Consider the following 10,212-nt stretch of genomic DNA (forward strand, 5'->3'; position numbering starts at 1 on the left):
AGGAGAGTACATTACGGGACTAGTGAAAAGCTATTGAAAAGTATCATATGGATGGCTGCAAAAAGCAGTGATTCCCAGCCCTAAATTCACCACCCTGTAGGGTGTCTACAATTATCCTGAAGATCATCATGAGTTCTTTGAAAACTTCTCAAAACAAAATTAAATAGGAGGCACTTTAATTTTAAAAAGGGATATGCCATACAGCATTTTGAGTAAAAGGGGAAGATGCCTTGAAATCAAGCTAACAATAACATTGTGTTTTAAACTCCCGCAAGGTTGGGGGCCAATGATGGTAACAGTGGTACATTATGTGAATTCAGCGGTAGTTTTTTATGACTGTGGTATATCGTATCATTAAAACAGTGGTAGTCAAGTGCATGAGTTTCCAAAGTGGGCACTCGCATTACTAGCAATCCATTAGTTGTGTCTTCAAGTTTTGGATAATTTTTGTAGTTAAAAGTTTCCTGAACGTCTGAAAATGCATTCCAATGCCAGCAACAAAATCATTCATTCATTGAAGAAATATTTATTGAGGTCAATGCTGTATGCCAGGTACCAGTACACATGTTGCCCATTAGAAAATTTGTATCGGCCATGGATAGGAGTACCTGTTTTTCTGAGGCCTTCTAACAGCATATTTTAAAATATCTTCAGCAATACTATATTAGCAAAAAATAGTATATTACTGTAGTTTACCATTTCCTTGAATATTAGTGAGACCTAACACTTTTTCATATGTCTATTAACCATATGACCATTTATAGTTCTTTTTTGAATAATCCGCTCATATGTCCACTTTTCTACTGGCCTTTTTATTATTGATTTCTAAGCACTCTTTACCTATCACCAAACCATCTATCTGACATTATTATCTTTGGGGGGGAGCTTCTAGAGACAGCCAGATTTGCTTAGTAACTGTCAGAGTTCAAGTTAGCTAATGCCGTCAAATATTTTTAGGAGTTCTGTGAGTATCCTGCGATCATTTTGATGCTGTTAACTTCTGTTTCTGCATTAAATTTAATTCTGTGTGCAAAAAATCAGGCTATGCCTTAGTCAAACAGATTGCAGGAGTGTCTCACAAGCAATATTGTTCAGTAGTCAATAGAGATTGGACTATAATCTTGTTGGTGATTTAAAACAGAACATAACAAAAAACTGAAAAAAAAAGTTTCCATAGAATTCTTTTCTTTCTGTAATTCAGAGTCAATAAGTATTTGCTGAGTGCTTAATAGGCCCAGGTGCTTTTATATACAATCTTTCTCACAATCCCCATCACTGATCTATTACATAGGTATCCCCATTTTCATATAAGGAAATTGTAACTCAGAGAGGATCTGTGATTTATGGTCATATTAGTAGCTAGTAAGTGGCAGAGATGGTCCTTGAACTGCCCTCCTCAGCAAGAATGGACGAGACATGTGAATGCCCCAGGCAGCCCCAATGTTCTAGTGCCTCTTCATTTCAATACTTTAAAAATATTTGCTCAACATTTACTTAATGAGAGTAGGGAGAGACTGAGTTTCTATTAGTAAAAGTATATCCCTTTTTCATTATGTTCAAAATATGTTTACCGCATACACTTATCACAATAATAGCTATTTGTTGAGCACTTACGGTGTTCAGTAAGTGCTAACCACTTTACGTGCATTATCTCATTTAATCCTAGCAGGTTACCATCAGCATCAGCATCAGCAGCATCATCCCTATTTAATATATGCGACCCAAAGAAGTGAAGTGACTTAGCCAAGGTCACACAGTAAATTGTGGTGCCAGGATTTAAGCCCAAGCAGGCATACACCTGAGCCTATGAGCCTGACCACGATGTTTTATTGCCTTCAACTACAGCAAAACTCCCAAGTTCTCATTTTAACCTACAGATTTCTTCCATTTCTTTTGTTTTGTGTTGTCCCTCAAAACTGAATACGATGGAGGTAATTTACAGGGAGACGGCTATAAAATCACGTTTAAAAGAGTTTAGAATTTCCCCTGTGTTTTTTCAATTTTCTTGATAAGAAGCCATTTCCTCCTTTCCTGTAGTTCCCATTCTGTCTTGAGTTTCCTCTTGCAACTTTCCAAACCAGGCAACTTTCAGGGAGGTGTATGAAAGGATTTAAAATTTAGATAAGAGAATCAACCCCTCATTCCTGATAAACAGCCCTGTGGCATGCAGTACTTTGTTTCATAATCCTAGCTGCTCGCGGAGAGTTGTTCACTTGAAGCAACTCCCAGCTTATTAATCTCACAGTTGGTGGCACATCCTTCAGCCTGCACGTGCGCCTCGCAAAAAATGGTGTAGTTGGCACACCAGTGACGACTGGCTTCTTTTTGCTTTTGCTTTTTCACTCAAGGGCCCCAGCCTCCTTCACGAGAGAGGTGGCCAACTTCCATCTCACCAATTACTTTGGGGAGCGCTGGCAGAAGCACAAGGCTAGTTGGCACCATATTATGATTTATCCCAGAGCTTTGTAAATACCCCCTTTTAAATTGGCAGCCCAGGCTGTTGCCTGCCTGGCCCATGGCTTAATCTCCTCCGTCTCCGAAATCCTGTTTTTACAACGGTATGCAGAACTCAAGAGTTGGTGAAGAGGGGGGGTATGGTTTGGATACATGCATATTGGTTCAAATACTAAAAAGAACCACTTTCCGAGTTTTGTCTGACACTACTGGGCACATAGATTCCAGAGAAAAACCCATGTGGTGGGTTTCCTCGCCCTGCTGTTTGTGAACAGGTGAAACCTGATTATAATGAATGTCAGAGGGCAGCTGTAGCCTGCAGGTTGAGCACCGATGTTGACAGCTGTGTAATTACAATGCAGTTTTATTACAGGGCATTTTGTATGTACGGTTATAATGAAGTGCGGATAATTTAGAAAAATGACTGATCGTGAGCAGTGTCAGGCCATCTACAATCTGAACTTCACTTTTGTGTTAATTAAAGCAAAACCTTTGAACAGAACTGGAAATGAAAAGTAACAGCTGGTTAAAAGACTCCCCCCACCCTGGTTTCTAGTCTGTCCATTCATGGTGTGTACTTCTGTGGAAAACTAAAAACTTTATCGACGGAATACTTCTGGGTTCAAGATCATATCTCTTCCTCCACCCTCTGCCCTGCCAATTCTTTGTGGGCACCAGTCTGCTTTGGGTCTTAATAAGATGTCTCTAACGAGGATTGAGCGTTTCAAATCAAGTGCAGAGGCTGGAGGCAGTTTTATGTCTTGATGCCTGAAAAAACAAAGCCTCCTTGAAAGGCTGAGGAGAAATGCACAGTGATCACATTTTGGAATTTCAAATGGGAGCGCAGAGTCTGAAAATGGAACAGAATATTTGAAATCAGGACTGCCCCAGAAAACTTGGATAAGTATAGCCATCATGTATTTTGAGTACTCACTATGTGCCAGGCACTGGGAAAAATACTTCCCACGTATATTATCTCATTTAATCCTTTCAACAACCCTAAGAGGTAGGTCCTAGAATCCCCATCTCTGCAGATGAGGATACTGAGGCATACTGGGGTTAAGACTACTTGCCCAAGATCATATCGCAATTCTATGGCAGGTCTGGGAGTCAAATCCAGTTCTAACTCAAAAGCCTTTCTCCTAATCACCAAGGGGCTCTGCTGTTGTGTTGGATGTTTAGGCTTTTACTAATGTCTTTGCAGAAGTGATTCGAAGGTAGGACCCAAAGAAGTATTTCCATCTATGTATGACCTGCGCAATTTTTGTCATGTCCAAGGACAAGAGAAATTATAGGCAGGGTTTTCAAGCAGGCTCACTCTCACTTTATGGGGGTTGTGGTGGCAGCCTTCTCCACCTTAGCCTTATCCCTATAAGCCTACCCAGGATCCCTTCTTAGCCAGCCAGGTTGGTCTTGGAAAAGGGAACTGCCATGACTCTACTACTTTAATCTCATCTTAAGCGATAGTAATCATGAAATCATGAGTTGGAGGTTCGATGCATTTTTAAAGGCACATCAAAATAAGTCACGGTCACCTGTCACCACCTAAAATCATCTCATGTACCACCAGAGGAACATACACCACATATAGGAAAGCATTGATCTGGATGATCCCTAAATGACCTTCTAACCTTGACATCCAGTGAAGCACTTGACCTCAAAAAATAGTGAAACCTCTCCTTAGCTGTCCTCCATTTTCTAAGAGATTTTTCACAGCTTTGCGAAAGAAACGGGGGCACTTCCAAGAGAACAAGATGTTTCTATTTCCACAACTGATCTTCAACCTCCAGATCAGGTGTCACATCCTTGGCAAAGCTTTCTTGGACCCCCCGGATCTGAAGTAACTTCCTATAACGTGACTCTTCCTTATTTGTCTCTTAGCGTTTACCGCTATTTGAAATCATCATGTCTGTTCATTGGCTTGTATGCTGCCAGTCTCCCTACCACATAGTAAGCTCTGGGAGGCCCCCGGCATCTAGCATAGTGCCTGGCATATGGTAAATGTTCAAGGAGTATTTGTCAAATGAATGCACGTGATGAAGTAGGGATTCTAAAGTTAGAGTAGGGCCTCGGAGCTGATCAAACAGGCAATGGAAGGAAAGCTAAACATCGGCGGGTATAATTTATCCAACAAGGCAATGACCTGAGGAGGCATAAAACTGTTTGAGGTGCTTACACACTCATTCCTTCTTGAGCACTTACTGTGTTCAGGGCACTGTGCTAAGCTGTCCCCGGCGGACTGGGTACTATTGAGCTCTGCGGTCTATGTCACTGGCAATCCCCAGTTCCACTGATGTAACTCGGGTTTACTGAGTGACTACTATATGTCAAGCACCATTCTATGCTGAGATACAGCAGTAAGCAGGACAAAGTTCCAGCTCTTTTGAGAAGGTCAAATCAAGATCAGGCACACACCTTTATACAGTTTTTCCCAGACGGTACTTCCTAGTGATACTTTACCTTTCCAGCAAAACCAGATCTTTGCTTTCAAAGTGGTCCTAGATTCACCCGCCCTGACCCACTTATATTTATAACAGCTACCACCCGTTTACTGAGTATGCGTTTTGTGTCAGGCACTGTGCTGAGGGCTTGCTATACATTCTATGATAGAACCTTTCCCATAACCCCACGAAGAAGGTACTCTTATTACCCCCGGTTTACAGAGGAGGAAACCAAGGCTCACTGAGATTGAAGGACTTGCCCAATGAGCTGTAGTGGTTATGGGGTAGAGTGGATTCAAAGCTGGACGGCATGCAATGCAATGACCCTCCCGAGTCACTCTCCTTAACCAGGAGTGTGCAGTCGTGCCTCTTGTGAGTGATGTATGGCCTCCCTTCACTTAGGACACCTATCTCTGAGATCCCGGCAATCCAGACACTCTTGCACACAGGGTTTGCCTGAGGTGCTGGCAGTGAGCTAGGTAGAAATGTTTCCAGATCTGCCTGTGTGGTTCAGAACATGAACTGGTGGATATATGTAATGAAGCCATTGCTATGATTCATTACACCCCAGGAATAACATTGACTCTCATTAAAGATCAAATTATTGAAGATATAGTTCAAGAGGAAAACAGCATATATCTGGACTTCTTTCATTCGAAAATGATAAAACACAGAGCAATTAAAAAAAAAACTGAGGAAAACAACCGGTGCATTTGTGGAGGAAATATTAAAACTATATCTCAATATAGGCAACTCAGATTAAGATAATAAATAAACTTCTGCCATCAGTTTTATCATCATCTATCCTGTAGGTTCAATATAGAACTAAAAGCTTTAAAATAGGTTTTGGTTTTACACTGATTCTGCATTTTACCGAAATACGTTCATTTGTTTAGCACCTGTTCAAAGCAATTTGTCTTACCTTATTGCGTTTTGGTCTCATAAAGACCTTACAAGGTAGAGGAGGGAAGGCATTATCTTAGTTTTATAAAAGTATAAATTCAAGGCACAAAGCGGACAAGTAAGTTACCAAGAACACCCAATTAGAATTGAAGCAGCGAAATTTGGTCCACATCGCCCCGGTGCAAATGTGTCACATTTTTTAAATATCCTTACAACAAATGGAATCTGCTCTGAGCCTTCCACTTTTCCAGCTGGCTAAAATTTCACTCTCACTCATGGTTTTTAGAGGCCCTCCCTCTGCCAAGGTTGTTGAAAGCCCTAGCAAATCATGCAGAGCAGAACGTTCAGGGCGGGCCCTCTGCCTTTTGTCCATACTGATACGTTTATCATGCAAATGCACAGGCCTCCTGTTGTAAGAGGTGTCAGCTGCTTCTGTGCCCCCTTTGGACACTGGTGAGGGGGTGTCTTTGCTGAGGTTGGCAGTCTCATGGCCTAGTCATCCAGCCTCTCTTAAGTGCACCATGCAGCCATTCTCCTTTGAGATCTTGTATCTTCTTTGGGGCACTCAAAGGGAGCAAGGCTAGTCCTTGCTGCTCAAGGAAACCTGTCATCACTCCCACATCCTCTCCAGTCTTGGACTTTAACATCTAGGGCAGATAGCTTCTGCCACCTCTACTCAGAAGTGCTCACCTCTTAACCTTCTGGGACAAGCCAGCATCATTTCTCTCAGTGAGCCTTTTGAAATCAAAAGCTCCGGATTCAGATGATCTTCTAGGCGACTAGCAACTTCTGCTTTTGACCTTATAAAACAAAAGCTCCCAAGGCAAGGGAAGGAAAGACTTGGCCATGTTTTGATTTGGGGGAGGAAAAAAGACCTACCACAGCTGAAACAAATTATAAAGAAAATTAATGTCTCAATAAATAATCCTACCAAATACTTTGTTATAATTCCTATTGGTAGGTTTTCTTAAAATTTATTTTAGGCATGTTTTTTGTAAGTCGGCAGTCACCGTGGATCTACATTTTAGCAGTTGATTTCAATTCTGTACATATTTATTCAACATGCACAATGCTCCTCCTACTATACTATGCATCGTATGGCATATGTAAGAAGAAAAAATGTATGGCTTTTGTCTTTGAGATGTGAGGTAATGAATCCACAATGGGCTCTTTGACAATCGGTTGCTGGTAACTTTCAGATCCCACTATCCAAGGAGCTAGAATTTTCTTTTCTAAAGGTTATGTGGTTCACAGAGAGTGTCTTTTCTTTTTCTTTTTCGCCTTTTTGCATTCACCTGAGAAACATTATATGCTAGTCATGGGGCCAGGGATATAAAGAGATGGCACTGTCCTTGCCCTCAAGAAGAAGCTAGGTGGAGGAGGAGACTCAACCTACAATACCAGAGCAGTTTGATAGAGGAGGCTATATTTAATTTAAGACATAAAGGATGAATTGGAGTTCGCTAGAAAAGGAGTGGGGAGGAAAATTCCAGAAAGAAGTCACAACATGGGCAAAGAGGGGAAAACATTTCCCTAAAATAAAAAATAGGGAAATGAAAGAACACAGGATGCTCAAGGAATTGTCAACAATCTGATTGGTGTACAAAGTCTGGGGGTGGGGGACAACAATGAAAGAGGAGGCCTGGGAGCTAGTCTGGGGTGTGATTGAAAATATTCCTATATGCAATGCTAAAGAGTTTGGGATTCCTCTTAAAGGCAAAGAGAAACCAATCAAAGGGAGAAGTAGGGAATTGACAAAACCAGAACATCTTTTATTTCTTATTTTTATTTTTTTAGATTTTATTTATTTATTTTAGAGAGAGAATGCATGTGCGCAGGCATGAGGCAGGAGTTGGGGGGCAGAGGGAGATGCAGACTCCCTGCTGAGCAGAAGCCCTGATGCAGGGCTCAATCCCGGGACCCAGAGATCACCACCTGAGCCGAAGGCAGACATTTAACCAACTGAGCTACCCAGGAGCCCCCAAAACAGCATTTTTACATTCTGCCATCTTCGTCGTAGCGCAAGTGCCGAGGACGGACTGGAGAAGGGTGCCACTAGATACGGAGAGAGTAATCAAGTGGCTCTTGGTGAGAGTTGATGAAGTAAGGCAATAGAAGTGTGAATGGATTTGAGGTAATATTGACAAACTACGTGTAAGAGGTGAGAGATAAAGATGACTCCCAGGCCCAGGAAATCAGATAGATGGAGAGGACATTAAGTAAAATGGAAAATACCCAAGAGGGCCAAAGTTGTGTACAATGAGTTCTGTTTTAGAGATGTTGAATTTCAGGTATCTTCGTGATACCCAGGTGAAACTGTCTAGTAAGCCAATTGAAAAATCAGCCTGCAGCTTGTTTAGAGAAGTCAGGGTTGGAGTTTGAGACTTCGGAGTCGTCAGAACACAGGTGTTGAATAGCCCTATGGCAACAAGTGTAGAGCAAAAGAAAAAGCTGAGAACAGGGGCTTGAGGGACAGGTAGCTGGAGTAAAAGAAGACCCCAAAAGAGACTGAGAGAAGCAGCGATCAGATGAGGGCTGGCAGAGAAAGGGGGCGTGGAAGACACAGAAGAGAGGTCCTGGAAGGAGGGGGTGGTCATGTGCCACGAATGAAGACTAGAGGTCAGATGGGGCAAGGATTGGAGGGGCCACTATGAATTGGGCAACTTAGACTTCCTTGGTACCTTTCACTGGAGCAATATTTGGGGGGCATAAGCCAGACTGCTGCGGTTTGATGGCATAAGAGGAGCTAAGGGAGAGGAAAATAGTGTATGAGGCTTATTCTGTCAAGAAGCCTGGCAGTAACTGGAAAGTGAGAAATCAGATGGCAGTACAGTAGGCAAAGTTAAGAGAAAGGTTGTTTAATGTGGGAGAATACCTATGGAGAGTAAGAGGGAAGCTCTGAGAGAGGAGAGGGCTAATGCATGAACTGGAGTCTCAGACAAGTCAGGGAGGATGAGTTCTGGTCCAGTACTTCTCAAACAATCTGTGATGAAGGATCAGCTTTTTAAATTGTCAATCTGTTGGGATGCCTGGTGGCTCAGTCAGTTAAGCTTCTGCCTTCGGCTCAGGTCATGATTTCAGGGTCCTGGGATCGAGCCCCACATTGGGCTCCCTGCTTGGCGGGAGTCAGCTTCTCCCTTTCCTCCCCGCTCATGCTCTCTCTCTCTGTCTCTCTCTCAAATAAATAAATAAATGAAATCTTCAAAAAAATAAATTGCCAATCTGTCACAGACTGGTACTTCTGTAAAATACAATAAAAATTACTAGAAAAATGTAGTTAAAACCATTCAAAATACAAGCCCCCATTTTTTGTTATTAAGTCCAATGAACACAATTATTTTGTCAAATTGCTATAAAGTTCTCTAAATTCCTACTCTTCGTTTCAGTGCTTATGTTGCTGTGGATTGGTATCAAACAGTTTGAGGATTAGAAGGGGTCACCACCAGGGCGCCTGGGTGGCACAGAATGGGGTGCCTGGGTGGCACAGCAGTTAAGCATCTGCCTTCGGCTCAGGGCGTGATCCCGGCATTATGGGATCGAGCCCCACATCAGGCTCCTCCGATGGGAGCCTGCTTCTTCCTCTCCCACTCCGCCTGCTTGTGTTCCCTCTCTCGCTGGCTGTCTCTATCTCTGTCGAATAAATAAATAAAATCTTTAAAAAAAAAAAAAAGAAGGGGTCACCACCATACTTCATGTAGCACTATTCCAGACCACAGGACCTAGAAAGGAGGAAGGAAAGAACACTCCTTCCAAGAGAGAGGAAGGAAGCAAGAAAAGATAGGAGATGAGAGGGGTGCCTGGGTGGCTCAGTCGGTGAAGCATCTGCCTTTGGCTCAGGTCATGATCCCAGGGTGCTGGGATTGAGTCCCACACGTGGGGCTCCCAGCTCAGCAGGAAGCCTGCTTCTCCCTGCTGCTCCCCCCCCCACCAGCTTGTGTTCTCACTCGCTCTGCTCTCTCTCTCTTTCAAATAAATAAATATAAAATCTTCAAAAAAAAAGGTTAGGAGGTTAGCAAGAACACTTAGGAGTGGAATGAAGGCGAGTTGAGGGAATTCCCACCTGCAAGTTATTATTTTTTTTTTTGTAGTGAAGGCGCAAGGCTGACCTTCGAAAATGAGCAGAGAAGGAAGGAGATGGGGTGGGAGGATTGGAGGAGTGTAGTCATGGGTTGAAACAGCTGCTGTGGGAAATGAGAAATGGAACTGAATAAAGATGAATAAAAAAGTTGTAAATACAATAGAGAGAAGGCCCAGCTGAGGCTGGAAATCATAAATTTGTTATGGAGCCAGCCAATCAGTTCAATTTCGCGATTTCTCCCTAGCAGTTTTGCAGCCTCAGAGCAGGCGTGGAGAAACATATGGTAGGATTTCTGGTAACGTGGTGGGCTATGTGTGCAAACTGCCTCTCCCACAG

This window comes from Ursus americanus, chromosome X (assembly GCF_024610735.1).
Source record: "Ursus americanus isolate L20-20 chromosome X, mUrsAme1.1.p, whole genome shotgun sequence".
NCBI classification, from domain to species: domain Eukaryota; kingdom Metazoa; phylum Chordata; class Mammalia; order Carnivora; family Ursidae; genus Ursus; species Ursus americanus.